Source organism: Pseudopodoces humilis, chromosome 7 (genome assembly GCF_049639895.1).
Source record: "Pseudopodoces humilis isolate 2021_Gansu_Grassland_sample_001 chromosome 7, ASM4963989v1, whole genome shotgun sequence".
Taxonomy (NCBI): Eukaryota; Metazoa; Chordata; class Aves; order Passeriformes; family Paridae; genus Pseudopodoces; species Pseudopodoces humilis.
In genome coordinates, this window is record NC_142206.1 from 58,838,423 (window position 1) to 58,855,063 (window position 16,641).

Here is a 16,641-nt window from a genome sequence, read left to right on the forward strand (position 1 = left end):
AATTGTGGAGCTGAGAACAGCTCTCTGATTTATGTTAAGAAGATTCTTCTGGAAGCAAAATTTGAATTTATATTTTTAATGGATTTCTGAGACAGAACCGTTTATGTGAGGGCTCATTTCCTAACGGTTTGTATTAAATCTGTTGTTGATGTTCCAGAGCTTAAATATGTTTCTACAAGTGAAAAAAAATAATAGTCTCTGGGTACTTTACAGATATGCTGAATATCAGCTGTGATATGACAGCAATAAGCACATCAAACTGTGGGCTACCGGCATCATTGATATGCTGTGTGTGCAGAGGCTTTGTACTTAACTAGGCTTTGTGCCTGACAACTGCAAGGATGTTAATTATTATGCTATAATTCATCAGCTGAAGGACCTTGCAGCACTGTTATTAAGCCAAATTCCGAGACCTTTGCTAGGTCATTAAGCAAAAACCAAGTAAAGACTAATTTACTCTGTTATTAATCAATGAATTAAATATATTCTGAAGTCCTGTTTTAAAAGGGAAGGTACTGCTTTGGTGGAAAGTGAAGAAATTACATTAAAATATTTAAACAGAAAAATAAATTACTCTTCACAGTTTAAATAATTTTGGAAAAGAATCCTTTCTGCAGAGTCCTGTGAGCCCAGGTCGGTTCCTGATTTGAGGAGCTACTGGGCTTACAAGAAAAAATGAGACTGGGCTGGGATTTTATCCTGTAAGGAAGGTCCTGTTTATAACCTGATCTCTCCCCTTCCTCCTGTCTGGTGGCTCTGCTGTGGTTTGTGACTGAGGACCCTCTTTACTGCTCCAGTGTAGTCAAGGCATCAGTTTTCCAGATTTCCCCATCCTTAGCCTGGGCTCAAAAAGCTTCTTGACCTTCTTGGCTTTGATTTCAAGGCCCTCAACCTATCTTGGGTGAGACCCCGACCCCCAAAAGGAGCAGCCTTGGCCATCTGGACCTTATCTGATCCCAGGTATATGAGTGACCTTGTCAGCAGTCACTGAGTCACTTCTTCTCAAATCCTTGGATTTCTGTTATCCTAAAGTCCCTCTGCTCTCCCTGACTCTTGGGACAGTTTTTTCTTCCTTGGCATGTGACTGAACAGGGACAGGATCCTTTTCAGGAGTGATTTTCCTGACCAGTCCTGTGGCAGCAGCATGATGTGGCCCTTCAGCTGATGCCAGATCCTCCTCACTGGAAGCACTGGTCAGCTCCCAGTTTAGCTTCCCAGAGCTCACACTCAACTCTTGAACCAAACCCAGCTCTGGCTTCTCCTGCCTGGCCCATCCCTGCTGCCAGAGCTGCTTCCAGCTGCCTGGGCCATCTCTAGGTTTGAGTGTCTTTTGGAAGTGGCAGCTCAGTGACTTCCCACAGGGACAGGAGATCAAATCTAGGAGCCTATCAACTAAACAGCCTGTGGGGCTTCCAGGTTTTTTTTTTTACTTGCTTTTGCATCAGTATCTGACAGGCTCAAATCCCAGGGTGCCGAAGAATTACAGCAAATATTTACTCTCCTTTCTGTTGTGGTAGCACCTGGGAGGTGTCTCTGAAATGTCAGGTGTGTTGTGCTGGAGCACCATTCCTTGTGCTTGAATTTTAGACACAGCTCCTGCCCCAAGAGCATTCGATTCCAGCAGACAAGGAAGTTGCATGAAAGTGAATATATTTAGGACAGAGTCCTGAGGGCAGAGGCAGACATTAAACAAAAACCTCATGAGCTCGCTTTGGCTGCAGCCCGTGGTTTGTGCTGTGAGCAGGCTGCCAGCTCCTCGGACTGGGCTGACAGGGATGTGTTTTGTAGGCAAACCACGTCTGCCATTGGCCCACCAAACCTAAGGAAAGTTGGAGAAGGCTTTTGTTGCTTTCTCATTTTTTTTTTCACATTCCATAAGTACGTAAGCTGCTAGGATCATTAGAACAAACTTCTCCCCATCTTTGAAAACCAATCTCTTGTTTTGACATTCGCAATCTGGCTCTTCCCTGGTGTTTTCATGGTGCTCGTGTGGAAACGAGCAGGCTGCATTCCCTCCTTCTCCTTACGTGACTGGAACAGAGAAGTTCAGGCATCTATTAAATTCCCATTCAGAGACAAGCACTGAAGTGTGAGCTGGCTACGGTTTCTTGCATCTTTCCTAATATTTATACTTCAGCAATTTAAATCATATAATCAAGTTTGTTGGGTGCCCATTCCTATTGCCATGGGAGAGCCAAGGAGGGAAGCACTGGTGGGTAAGCCGAGAAGTGCAGAGGAGATAGAGCAGGGGACTGGCAGTAGCCGGCTGGTACCAGAGGCAGTTTCTTTTCTCCTGAAGTGTCTATTTCTGGCTCATGCATATTATGGCACAGATATTTCCCAGAAGATGATGTGGCTTTTATTTGAAGGCAGCTCTTTCTGCTGACTCCAGGTGGAAAGGCAGGGTATTTGGGTTATGGCCTATTTGTGCTCGTCACCATCAGTGGGATAAGGAAACGGGTCTCAGTCCAGAGTCACAGAATATCCTGAACTGAAAGGGACCCACAAGGAGCATCAAGTCCAACTCCTGGCCCTGCACAGACACCCCAACAATCCCACCCTGTGCCTGAGAGCAGTGTCCAAACACTCCTGGAGCTCTGGCAGCCTTGGGGCTGTGCCCATTCCCTGGGGAGCCTGGGCAGTGCCAGCACCCTCTGGGGGAAGAACCTTTCCCTGGGCTTTGCAAGGCTGAATCCTGTGACCAGGGAATGGTTTTAAACTATAAAGAGGAGAGGTTTGGATTAGATGTAAGGAAGAAATTCCTGACTGTGAGGAATGACTAACTGTGAAGGTTAGATGGAGCTTTGAACAGCCTGGTTTAGGTGAAGGTGTCCCTGCCCTTGGCAGAGGGGTTGGGACTGCATGGTCTTTAAGGTCCCTTCCAACCAAGCCATTCCATGATTTTATGATTGTATGATATGGAGGTCACCTTGTCTTTTGCTTTTTGAAGAACACAGTCACTGGATCTCAGCTAAATGGAGGTTTGGGGTTTGCTGCCAACAACTCTGGCCTCCTTGTGTTAATTCACTGCTGTTTAATTACAGTGGAGCTGTTCTGCCTTGGCTTTACAAAGTTGAGTGCAGGCTGGTCGAATGCCATCATCTCCAGGGCTGGATTGCACAAAGCTGGCCCAGGTGCTTTTTGCAAAACCCAGAGCTGTCCCAGGCCTGCTAATGACCCTTTTTCTCCCTGGGCAGCACAGCAAGGCTGGGACACGCTGCCTGCCCTAGCTGAGGAGAGGTTTGTGCTGCTCTCAGCTGCCGGAGGGTGTTGAGATGTGCTCTCGGGTACCTCGTCTGCCACTCTGTGGCTGCTGTGTGACAGCTGAGATGCACCAAGCAGCCAGAGCCAGGGGCAGAGCCTGCACAGGGGCTCGGCTCAGCAGTGTCAGAGTTGTCTCTATTTTCTCCTCAGTCACAGAACGAGCTTTAACCTCTGTACAGACAAGAGGCACACTGTGTCAGCCCTGAGATTTGTCTTCAGTTGGCTTCAGCCTCAGATTTGTCAGAGAAAAACGTTTGGAAGCTCATCATTGTGTGCCAAATAGGTTAGTATTTTGTCCATCATGAACAAATAGGCTGCAAGAAGCTGGGGGATACACAGGGAGGAATGTAGGACTGTGGTGTAGAAAGGTCATGTTCTGCCAATGTGAGCAGCATAGGGGAAGGAAAAAAATTGTAGTAGAGAACTTGGCTAACCTTGGTCAGCAATGATGTGCCTGAAGCTGAAATCCATCACTGTTACAGCTCTGCAAGAGGACAGAGAGAGATAGAGGGAATGTAAAAACTCTATGAGTAAGAAAATCCAGTTGCAGCAGCAAGGCTCGGTGCCCTGGCAAGGTTCAGGTGCTGTATTTTTGTTCTTTTTAGCTCCCTTTTTTCCCTCTGCCCCAGTGTGCCTGCCTTTGTAAGGGCTCTGCTGACCTCTCCATGTGACCCCTTGGCTGTCTCTGCTCTTCAGTGCCTGCTTAAGACAACTTGTCACAAAGGACCCTCATACTGTCACCTCCAGCACTCTTTGCACAAGGGAGGCATCCTCTGAGCAGCCACATCCTTTCTGCTCATCTCTCAGATCTCTGCTTAAAAATCTCATCTCCTGTTGAGCCTCCAAACCTCTGCAGCAAGTCTTAGTACCCAAAGACAAACTCTTGAGATTGTGTCTCAGAGCTGAGCTGATGCTCTGCTTTGTGCCTCTGTTCTTACTGTCTGTGGGAACAGAAGTGCTAGGCTGGGTGACTTCCACAGCAAGCAGAAATGCTTAAAAAAAAAAAGTGAGTTTTCCTGAATGTTTTCACTCTGTTTTCACTCTATTTCATCAGAAGTGACCTGAAGCTCCTGCTTTTCATCAGGCACCCTGGGGAAGCCTTTCCATGAAATATTCCTTCTTCTTTGATGCAAAACACTTTGAATCAGAAAGTGTTTCCAGTTGGGTTTTTTTTTGGCTATCACAGTGGGGTGCTGGCTTGTCTGACATGTGATATGTGATCATACAGTCTGCTTGCTTTGGAGTCTGGAGTTCATCTGGAGCAGCACAAAAGTCCTGTCCTAGGATGCTCTTGACTGCTGTATATGAAAGGTGTTGAAGCAGAGACCTGGTGGGTTTGGTCAGTTGTAGTGTTACCTACAGATCTGAATGGAACACCTGGCCATGAAAAAAAAACCAAACCAACACACTAGAGGGTCTTTTTCTTTTCTCTTTTCAAACTGAAGCTGCATTTTTTGCCAGGATGCACAAGAACAAGGCCTGTACAGCACACGTGGACCTAAGACAGGTCTAAGCCTTGCTAATTGCAAACTCACACATGTCTCAGCTGGATCACTGCTGTGTACAAGATCCTGAGCAGGCTGGTCCTTATTTCCAGGATAATCACCCTAAAATCTTCCTTCTTTTACACACTAGAGTGAATGTTGTAGTAGATCCCAGAGCAGGGAGAGGAGCACCTGGTGCTGTGTTTGTCAGCCTACTTTGCTGTGCTTCCACGGGGAGAAAAGTACCAAAAACAACTGGAAATATTTCACGTTTGTTCAGCTCAGATACCTCATTTGAGTCTCCAGGACTGGTAAATAGGTGCTGAAGTCAAAGCACTCAGAGTCTGTCGGAATTTTCCTGCTGTGAGGGGCTCTGGTCAGTGCCCTTGGATTGCTGGAGGAGCAGGGCTCAAAGCTGTGCAGATTTTGAAAGCGTTGGCATCAAATCCTGTCAAGGAGGAAGCTTTGTCAGATGAAGGGGAGGGGGAAAAGAGAGGAGGGAGAGAGGGAAATGAGCAGTGACTGCAGTGTGGCTGTCCTGGGCCTGCTCCTGCCAGTCACCTCTCTCTGACCCACCCGCTCCATCTCTTCCTTCCCCAAACGCTTCCAGCTGGGTGATCCTCCTCTCTCTACCCCTCCTCCCTCCAAGCACTTGAAACCTTAAATCCTCTTGCACTTCTCTGTCAGATGTTGTTCATGTCAACTCAAAATATCTGCAAACAGCCAAACATGGAGCTCCTCCCTTCTGGTTCCCATCCACCCTGGCACGAGGAGCCAAAACCCATGGGAATGGTGTGTGGGGAGGTGCTCTCATCCTTCAGTCAACACTGAAGGTAGTTAAGAACTGAAATTAATAAACAGGAAGGTTTGAAGTGACACTCCCCCTGCTGCAGTGATTTTTCTCGTGGAAGCACTGATCCATAAAGTTTTGAGTCGAGCACTGTGTAAGTTGATTTAAAAATGCTTCCAGTTGTGGCTGCAGGCATCTGGCCTGGGCTAGAACAGGGAATAGCTCAGAGGTCTGTGCTGCCTCCCCCTGCCCTGGCAGTGGTGCCCACAGCTGTGGGTCTCTGCAAGGGATGGATGAGAGGTCCTGAGTGCTCTGCAGTTGGAATGTGGGGCTGGGCCACAGATGGGTCTTATTTTCTCATGGCCACCAGAGTGGAACATCCTCATTATGGTTCCTCATAGGGAACAGAGGACTGGACATGGGCAACTTTTCAAACTGCCTGGTGATTTTGGGGTGTTGCGCTTTAAAGACTGTTCCTTTTCCAGAGTTAAAGTTCCATTATCTTCTGCCTATCAGCCCCATTTCAGCTTTCACAATGCACAGCTCCCAAATCAGCTGTTCTGTTTTTTTTTTTAAACAAAGCCTGGCTTAGGAAATCTCCCTTGAGACATCTGTGAAAGATTCTTGCTTGCAAAGCTACCTACTGATGTGCTCCTAATTATTGCAATCACATTATTTCAATGATGCCTCCAGTACAGAGGATTTTGTCTTATCTTTTCATGTACAGGGTGTTTGTATTTGGATTTTCTTTGGAATTGGGAGTTGTGAGTAGAATTTCTGAAGTCTTCTGGCAGGGTGTACTCCCTCTTGCTTTAATAAAGGGTATATGGCCAAGGGAGAGGCTGTTTATCTCTCTTGCCTGTCATGAGACACACTGGAGAGCGGTGCTGAGGGTCAGGATAGGATGGGATTTTTCAAGCCTTTACAGGGTCCACTTGGGTGTTGCTGTAATTGTCTTGCTCTTCGGCACTTTTAAGTTTCACACTGACCTTTAAACTGTAAGTATCCCTTTGGGACTGACTGGAATAGTTTTGGGGGTGTTTTTGGTGTGGTTTGTTGGTTTTTTTTTATCTGAGACATTGGGGTGGGAGGAAGAAGAGGACAGGCTTGTGATGAAGTCACTGGGCAGCAGCTGAGGCCTCAGCTCAGTTCTGGTTGCCTGCTGTTTTACATTGGCTGGCATTAAACCCAGATATACAGGGCCAAGTTCTAAATCCAGCAAAGCGAATATTAGAACGGCCATTGTTGGTAGGGAAATGTTTTATTGATTTTTTTTTTCCCCATAGGAAGAAAATCTAAATGATTAAAAGTATCCCAGACTGGGTCTTGTTTTCCATTCTCTGTTAGCTGCTATTTCTGATGCCTGTTTAAAAAACATGTGAAGCATCACAGTTTTCTAACCTGGCACTGTTTCATGCACTCCTGATGCTTGCCTTGCTTAGAGATCAGTAAAGCAAATGAATCCAGAAGCTGAAAGGCCTTTGAGCCAGGCCCCTGGAGCAGAGCAGGTCAGGACTGCCAGAGATGGTGGCTTTTAGAGGGCTTGTAAGCACCAGAGCTGCTTACTCTGGAGAACTGGAAGGAAAACAATAAACTTTGGTTTCCCAAATGCCAGAAAAGTCAACAAGAAACTGTTCACTCTGACTTTAGTTTAAATTGCTTAGAGCAGTGATAAATAGAGGGTCAGTGTGCACATTAGTGGATTGCTGTAGGTGGTTAACATCATTCAGAAGCTGTATTTTCAAAAAACAGCATCTCTGTGATGCTTTATATCTCTACTGGTACCTTGATCTGATGAGTCTGCTGATGCCCAGATCCTTCCCAAGGGATTGAGCTGCGATGGTGTTGGATTGATTTTGGCTTTGTCCCCTGGTGGATTTCAGGGCAGTTGCCAGGAATCAGTTGTCTGATTTTTTTCTAGGCCCCTGTGAAGCAGATAAATGCCACAGGTCCCCCTGCCAGCTGAACTGTCCCAGTAATGTGGCTGTCAGAGGGTCTGTGCCATAGATCTGGTTTCCTGTGAGGACAGGGGAGAATCTTTCCATAATGAGATATCCCTGTCAGTGCTGCAGCAGCACAAGGTTCCTTCAAACCTTAATGATGAAATGCAGAGTGAAGCAGCAGCCTCTGGTAAGGAGCACAGCGCCGCACTTTGGTGTTTTCCTTGAAGAAATCAAATGGGAAGTTGAGTTGACACCCGGGATCTATTTGCTAAACACACATAGATCATGGGTGTGGGGAGAGGGGAAGGTTTAGGTTGGATTTTAGGAAAGGTTCTTCCCCCAGAGGGTGCTGGCACTGCCCAGGCTCCCCAGGGAATGGGCACAGCCCTGAGGCTGCCAGAGCTCCAGGAGTGTTTGGATGATGCTCTCAGGCACAGGGTGGGATTGTTGGGGTGTCTGTGTTGGGCCTGGATTTGGATTCAGTGATCCTTGTGGGTCTCTTCCAGCCCAGGATATTTTATGATTGTCTTTTGAAGACTATGAAGATAATCTAATGGCTTTGTGGAAACCACAGTGGCCAGGGAATACGCTGTCTCTGGGAGCTGGCTGTGCATGGAAGGGGAGTCTGTGCTATTAATTAGACACATAAAAATGAGTCCTCACTCAAGTGGGATTCCCTTCCAAACCTGATCCTCAAGTATCTGTCTAGAGGAGCCCAGCTGCCCCCATGGCCCAAGGGATGAGGGTGCCTCAGCAGGACAGTGTGAGCTGTCCTGTGTGACCCTTTCCACAGGCATTGTCTGTCCAGAGAAGTTTGGATGGGCACAGCTGGGTGGGAGGTGGGAGGGAGAGAGAATCACTGGGAAGAGCCTCGCTGCCTGAGTGGACTGAGCACTGCTTGCAGGGATGTGCAGGAAAAATCTGTCTTCAGGGTGTGTAAATATTGCTCAGTGTGTGTCCCTCCCTCACCAGTGAATTTACATGGAAACACCTTTTGGGATCAGCTGAGCTACATTTGTCAAACTTTTCCAGCCTATTTGCTCATGTAAGGGTGCCAGTTTCCCACCTGGATTTTGCCCCCAAAAAGCAGCCTGTGGCTACTGTGAAAGAATTAGCTCTAACCTCATCATGCACGCCTGGAGCACAGCTTGGAGCACAGAGGGATGCTGGAGCAGTCAGTAACACCTGAAATCCTGCTTGGTGGCAGACTTTGGGGGTCAGTTTGCACTGGTTGTGGTGGCCACTGGGAGCAGGACAGGAAGCAAAAGGCTTAAACTGCAGCCAAGGCAGAGTTAGGTTATCTCTGCAGAGCAGTGAATCTCTCGAGCATACTGTGAAGTCACTTCAGGAGGGTTTAAATAGCAGGTCAAGCTCACATCATCCTCCTGCAAGGCTGAGTGGATCCTCTGCTGCACCAGAGAAATGGATCGAGTGACCTCTGGAGGTGTCTTGTTAGCCCTGTTTCATCATTCAAAGCTGTAGCTTTGAAAAATAACTTTTTTCAGGGGGGTTCCAATTACCTGAAATTATTTTGCAGGCATTGCCCTCAAAAGCCCTTAAAGGCTTAGTCTGGTTGTGGACTGCAGCAGGGATGGATCAGGGGAGAGAATTACAAAGGTGGTGTGGTGGCTGAGCCTTTTAGCTCCATATCGTCAGCATTGGTGGCCACCACCAGGGATGTCTTGGAGAACTGGCAGGCAGCAGAGGTGAGGTGAAATGTGTTTCAGCTCACTTTTATGGTGATTTGTAGGATTTGAGATCGCCTCTTCAAGTGAAGTCTGTCACACCGGTGTCATCACCACTGAAAAATTTCCTATCTGTAAAATGCTCATTTACTTTGGGGTTTTGGCCACACATCCACACTCAGTGGCCTGAATTTAACTGCTACATAGTTTTGCTCAAGTCATGCCACTAAATATTTCCCCAGGGCTGGCTCTGAGGGGTTGGCTGGTCTAGGTCAGTTGTAGTTTTGTTGTTCCACTCTTTAGGTCAAAATCCAATGTTTCTTACAAGTCCTGCCTCACACAATCTGTGTCTGTGATCAGCCTCAGAGCCAGACAACTTCATGCAGTGTTTTTAGTGGGTAAGTGACCAGTGAAAAACCCTAAATCTGGAAATAATTAAACTTCTACTTTAATTTTCAATGGCAGCTGAATACTCAAGGGAATTTCAGCATGATGTATGAATAATTAACGCTAGCAGTTTAAAGCAGCTTTCTTGCTAAGACAAAGCACTATGCAAAAGAAGTAAAATAAAAACACCCTTTAAAATTTCCTAAAGGGAAAAGGAAAGGTAAATAATTACTTAACCTCCTGAGACTCTGGTAAAGTCAGAAACTTCCATTTAAATTACTCTGTCAGTAATTTAATATTTTAATTGCCACAAAATCATGGAATTTAGTTAAAATTCTCAGAGGAAATTGTGATTGTGTCCTCCTCATGTCCTTTCATGATTATACATTTTAAAGGCAGTGGCCCAACATGAGGCATGTGTGCCTAAAAAATTGTGGTTTAAAAGTAAAATCACAGTTTAAAGGTAAAATTTCATTTAAAAGCTGAAAGTCATATCCAGCTTTCCTGGAGGAGGAGTGTTGTCCCATTCTAGTATTTTTCTGAGCATGCATCACTTGCTTCTGTTGTGCCACAGGGACAAAATAGGTAACACTGGAAAGGAGAGAGTTTGAGCTGGTGCTGCAGGTTTCCATCTTTGCCTCTTGATTTTGTACGACTCAGGGTCTTGATTTTGCTCTCACCAGAACTCCTACTTGTCTTCTGTGCTCGAGTTCCTTTTAAAGCAAAACAAAAAGCACAGTTCTGCATTAAATACGTCACCAGGAGATTGTACTGCTGTGCATGCTGTCAATCGTAAAGAAAATACTGAACAGATTTACTTTAACTCTCTAAAGAAATTCGCTTCCAGGCTGAATGCCAGTGTGAGAAATATTGGCTTAAAAAGGAGCAGTTTTGGATAAAATTTCCAAATGCTCCAGAGCTATAAGAAACATCTTGTGGTAATAAAGAGTTGGCAAGGATAATCCCTGTTTGAGAAGAGATTCTGGAGGATGGAGGAAAATAGAGTCACTTATTATCAGTTTAAAGTCTGGCCTTGTTAGTGAAGTCATTTTTTTCATGGAGTCACAGAATAGTTTGAGTTCAAAGGAATCTTAAAGACTATCCCATTCCAACCCTCTGCCATGGGCAGGGACGCCTTCCACTAAACCAGGCTGCTCCAAAGGAGTTCCTGCTGCAGGGTTCCTTACCTGTGTGACTCAAAGAGTTTCATTTGATGGTGACTCATATCTGGTTAATATCCATCAGAGTCAGTCTGCTCAGCCTATAAATCTCTTTTCTTTCTGTTGCCGCCTTTCAATGACAACGTAATTCCATTTAATACATTCTGGTAACACTTGCTTGGTGCTCTAAACTGAGAGGAGATGGGCAAAAATGGATACAAATGCATCTTGGCAATGATTCAGCTGGATGTGAGAGGAATATTAGAAAGGGATAGTGTGTGTGAAAAGCTTCACTGAAGGAGAGACAGTGAAAATACACTGTTGTTGTGTAGCTGTGGTCAGGAAATCTGACAGCTCTGTGCTGCAAAAAGCAGGATAATTAGCACTTTTCCCTTCAAATAAGGGTGTTTTGGGCACCTTTGATTTCTCTCTCTCTCTAAATTTGTTCCTAGCTCTTAAAATATTGTTTTTAATTGCTCTTTTCTTTGGAATAATGAATAATTTAGGCTCATAACAAGTAAGAAACACTACTCTCCCAGACTGGTTTCAAACCCAACCGCTTCACGAGGTGCTGAATTTACAGCAATATGTCACTGCAGACTGTTCCTGTCTTCCTGCAAATATATCCAGATACAAATACATGCAGTGTCTGCCCCAGAGCATGCCGTGGGAAGCTGACTGCATCCCGGCTCCGTTTGGCACTGCCTGGAGATGCTGATCCACGACCTTGCAGCCTGGAAAGCGCCTTGTGAGAGCAGGAGGCGAGAAAAATAGGAGAGTGCAGCTTGAGTTGGAGGTAGTGCAGGTTTCCAGGGAATTGGTGGTGCAGGAGGGGTGTTTGTGATCCGAGGTCGGATGTCCAGGTGTCCAGGGCAGAGGGTGGCCGGACAGTGCACAGGTACAGGTGCCAGCCTGAGTGACACAAGAGGGAGCTGTGGACTCTCCTGAGATGCTGCAGGGTTCCCCCAGGCACAGAAACACGTGTGAATGGGCAGGAGAAGGAACTTGGCGAGCACAGGAGCCTCTGGAAAAGGATACCAGGCACCTGATGTGCTTTTACGTCCAGGGTGGCTTTGCTTCTGGTTAGCCCTAAGCGATCTGGAGAGGAAGCTGGAATAGAAAACATCTCCCCCAAGGAATGCAGATTAAAGATAATACATGGTTAATACCTAAACTCGATGATTTAGGGTTTTTTTCCAACCTCAGTGTTTCTGTGGTTGTTCCTGAATCTGATGTCATTGCGGAGATAGGAGTTAGATGTGTGGAATTACACCTGCTGTTCTAGTGTTGATTTTCACTGCTTATTCCTTCCTGCTTATTTTGAATTACACCTGGCTGTAATTCTGTGTCATAAATAGGCAATCCTTTAAATTTTGCATTTTGTGAAGCTCTATAATCATCAGCTCCATCAGCAGAGCTTCCTGGAGGCTTCAGACCAGCTGCTGGGTGAGTCTAGGGCTATCACCAGTGCTTTGAACCCTGTGGGCACCCAGTTTCCATATTCCCTGTCTCAGCCTCATTTTCTGGGTAACAGCATTGCTCACATTATCAGGTGGTCTGCAGCTCTGCATCCCTCAACCATTGGTCCATTCTCTGCTGTGTGTGTTTGACTGTGTTTCTTCTCAAATACCCAGTGTATTTTCGCTTGAACAAAATTGCTGCTTTCCCTCCCCCTCTCTTCTTTAAAGCTCTTTTAAACACTTGCATTTTTGTCCTCATTCTTGCCTTTCACCCCAGTTCCTGGGTGGATACTATGTGCTATACTTGATACAGTCTGAGCTATAAATAAGAAGCAGTTTGTTGGAAAGTAAAATTAGCGGGCCAGATTTTCAACCGCGCTTCTAAATCTGTGCCCAGGCACCTCAGAGTGTGCCTGTCCTCGTTTCCCGAGGTGCTGAATCCTGTTGTTATCCTTGATTTCAATGGGGATTGGTGATGCTCAGGACTCCTGGAAATCAGGTCACTTTTATATTTGGGTCCTGGGTATGGATGGAAGAGCCTGATCTCCACAAGTGTGTTGTCAGTGGAGAGATTAAGGCATGGACAGGTTGGAAGCTTGTTCCAGGTCAGCGCCTTACCAAGAAGTGGGGGATTTGGGGAGGGAGGTTCCTGTATATAAAGGGTAACATGAGATTCTCTATGGGTGACTGTGGACTCAGTTATGTCCCTGTGGTGACAAATTACAAGTTCTTGAATTCACAAATCACAAAATCCATCATTTCACTTTGAAACGTGGTCACAGGCTGGAATTGTTACCCTGATCTGAACATTGCTGAAAGGGAACCATCTGCAGATCCACTGCAGGAATGTTCCTGGTGAGCACAGAACTTTGTCTCCCTGTGATGGTCCTGAAGTGGTGCCAGCTCCATTCTCTTGCAGTCATTGAAGGTGTTGCTGTCCATGGGAATGCAATAAGGATTCAGTCAGAAGCTTCTCTAAGTGAGAATTTTTTAAAATAAGAATCTAGAATTTAGGCAAATGCAAAAATACAGCTGTGGGTATATTGTGGTGGCTCCTGGCTTAGTCTACAGCTTAAATATAATTGTCCAGCTGAGTGTGTAGCACTTGAGTTACCACACTAATGAGCACACCTAGAAATGCCCACAGAGAGAATTCCTGGTCTTTGATTTCTGACAAGCAATGAACTGATACAAATCAGAACAGGCATGGCTTGGTTGTGCTCCTGAAAATGCACTCAGCTGAGGGGTGCTGCTCTTTGTGTTTTAAGAGTGTGCAACACCTGGGCATTACCCCAGTGATTAAGCTGATTGAAATCACAATTTCCAGGCAGAAAAGGGAAGTAATTTAGAGGTGCAGATTTTCATACAGATTGCTTCCTGTGCCAGGGACCTGCTCCCATGCTGCAAAACAACCGAAATACAGCTGGTAATGCTGGGGGAAACAGCAACTCTGTTATTTTCCTTTCTGGGGTGGAGGAATTCATGAATGCCACCTAAACCATTGCTGCTGGCCTGGTTGTGGACACAGGGAGCATGTGCCATTCTCTGCCTCTGCTGTGGCCAGTGCCATGTGTTAAAGCTCAGAGAGACTGGGCTGGTCTGGGAGCCCTGCCTGGTGCTTTCCAGCCTGGTTTTGAGTCCTCAGCTCAACCATCCAGAGGATGGATTACTGGGCATGGGAATGGGGAATGGGCATGAAACAATCTTCTCTAGTTCAGGAATTTCTAGAAACACAGTAGGAGGATCATCAAAGAGTGGCCCCTGTGGCAACTCTACCCCCTGCTGTGGCAGCTCATGCAAAAGAGCATCATCAAGGGAGGTGATGGATTTGTGCTGCTGGAGTCTCCTTATGGGATAAGTTGGGAAAAAGGACTCTGCAAGTGGAAGAAGTGGCCAGATGTCACCAGAGTCTTGACATCACTTTTGTCTTTCAATTTGCTTTGTGCTTTAGAAAAAACTCTGTGTGTGGATTACCTGAGAGTAGAATAAGAGGGAGCTGCAGCTGGAGCTGGAAGGGATGACAAAAGAGGGGCCAGTTTGATAGATGCTTGTTGGCACTGCAAGGAGAAATACTTGCTTTACCTGCCACCACAAAAAATAGTTCTGGGCTTTTGACTGTGTTTTTGGCAGCTGTGCTTTTGTAATTAAATTGTGCCCCTGGTTAGGAAGGCACAGGTAGGGGATGATTAAAAGCCTCAGAGGATGTGGTTGCTGCATTTCTCTGTTTACAGCTGTAAACCAGGGCTCTGCTCTACAAAACCTGAACATACACAGAGTGTCAAGCAGAAAGAACATCCAAAACAGGTTTTCTTTGTTAGCTCAAGAGCCTCCAACTTCTCCTTCCAAGCCTCCTGTGTGCTCATATGCCAAGACAAGTACTTGGCATCCTTTTCCACTGCTCCAAGCTCTGCTGGAGGAAGAGCAGCTGCTTCAGTCTACATTTCCCAAGCCCTCTCCCAACACAGCTTTTCCCTCTTTGGGAAGAGTGTTTACATAGCTACTTTAAGGAAGCAGGGATTATAGCTGAATTTGGCTTATGGGATTTCTGAAGGCTTCCTCTGTTGCCAGCCCCCTCCTGCTGCTCCTTCTGGGATCCTTCAGAGTGGATCTGGTCTGTTGAGGACCAGGAGTTCCTGAGCCTGGAACTCAGGAGCTTGTGCTCCTCTGGAAGGAATGAGGGCTGTGTTTCATGATCAGTTTCCAAACTGTGTCCATGATGCCAAAGGGCTGGGCTGTGCGTGCTCAGCCATTTGTTCTTGTCCTGCTTTTCAGCTCCCCTCTCACCCCACCAAAGCCATCACAAGGTCAAACTAACTTTCCTTTTGCCCATATCAGAGCCCAGCTCAGCACCACCCCTCACTTCTGGGGTTACCTGATGCAGGCAGGGAAATCTCACACAGTTTAACAAGACCAAGTGCAAGATGCTGCACCTGGGTCAGAGCAATCCCCAGATTCTTCTATACTTTTATATATTGCTTTTGTCATCCAAGAGAGTCATGTTAAACACCCCAGATCCCACAATGGAAAGGGCAGGGGCCAGGGGAATACATGTAAAAGAGAAGGGATTGGTGAAAGAACAAGTGAAATGAAACCCTCTGCAACATCCTTTCGCAGTAATTAGGTAAGTTAATGCTGAGTTGCTTCAAACCCCAGGAGAGGACAGCTGAAGAAGCTCTCCTGGAATAGGATTCTGGGGAGCAGGGAAAACCATCCTGAGTTCATCATGGAGTAAAAATACCACTGGTGGGACAATCCCTGAGGGAAAAGCTGCTGTTCAAATGAGAGCAATGGTGTGATGGAGCCAGCTCCACAGAGTTTGAGCAGAGCAGGGTGACTTGGAGGTCCTCAGGGTAAGTTCACTGGGTACTCTGAATCATTAGAGCATTTTTGTGCCCACTAAATACAGACCTGAATTGCTGGGGGAGCTGCAGTGGTGCAAGCCTGCAAGCTGGGGAGGCTCAGGTGAGCATGACACATGGAGCTCTGATTTTCCCTTTTTCATATTTTTTTTTTTTCCTTCTTCATGCTCTTGAAGTTTTGGTGGAGAGAGTAAAAAGTGTGTTCAATCTGACTGAGCCTGCCAGAAATCTGCATTTTTACCAAGCTCCTGCAGAGAAAGGCCTACAGGCTTTTTTTGTGCATGAAAAGCTAATGCAAGGTTTTCTTGCTGTCAAGACACATCTGTAGGAAGCAGGAGAGTCTGTGTGCTCTTCCAGGTCCTCTGCACCATATTGCTGCATTCCCATTATCCCTGGAGGGGATTCCTGTCCTTCCTGACAGGAGGGTGTAGCAAAGTGGAGGTTGGTTCCTTCTCCCACAAAACAAGTGGCAGGACGAGAGGAAATGGCCTCAAGTTGTCCCAAGGGACTTAGATTGGGTAGTAAGAAAAAATTCCTCACTGAAGGAGTGGTCAGAATTTGGAACAGGCTGCCCAGGGCAGCAGTGGAATCACCATCCCTGAAAATATTCAAAATATATGTGGATGTGGCACTTGTGGATGGGGTTTAGTGGTGAGCACAGTGGTTCTGGGTTAATGGTTGGACTCCTTCAGAGTTCTTTGCCAACCTTAATGACTTTATGATTCTGTTATTTTGTGATTACTCGTCGTCCCTCTGTCCCCCAAACAGCACTTACTGGGAGGAGCCCTTTTGTGCACTGATGCAGAGAGCAGGATGTGGTGCTTATTCAGAAATGCTGGAAATCAGCTGCTGTGCTCTGATTTATTGCAAGGCTGGGGAAAAACATTGCCAGGCAGTCATCAGGGGGAAGAAAAAAGGTCCTTAAAAACCCTGTCTTTTCACTGACATGCATTCCAGGTGCTGAAAGATTTTGGAAAAAAGGGGCAACTCCTCCTTAGGTATTTAGAAATATGAGCTGAGTGAGCAGCTCTGTCCCACAGGCTGTGGAAAGCTGTGTTTTCCCTGCTGAATTTCTCAGGGAATGTGTATTTGGCCTGCTCTGGCTAAAT

General features: G+C 46.3%; 1 protein-coding gene across 3 annotated transcripts in view; it reads left to right on the plus strand.

The window, feature by feature from the left end:
• Nucleotides 1-16,641, plus strand: part of SLC35F4 (solute carrier family 35 member F4) — a 111,292-nt gene that overhangs the window by 50,179 nt on the left and 44,472 nt on the right. The window contains exon 1 of one of the 3 annotated variants that reach the window (XM_088057697.1): nt 6,432-6,536. The exons of the other annotated variants lie outside the window; for them this stretch is intronic. The gene's annotated coding sequence lies outside the window, so the exon portion shown is untranslated. Of the gene's footprint in view, nt 1-6,431; nt 6,537-16,641 lie in introns of those variants that run through there. 3 annotated transcript variants of the gene reach the window in all.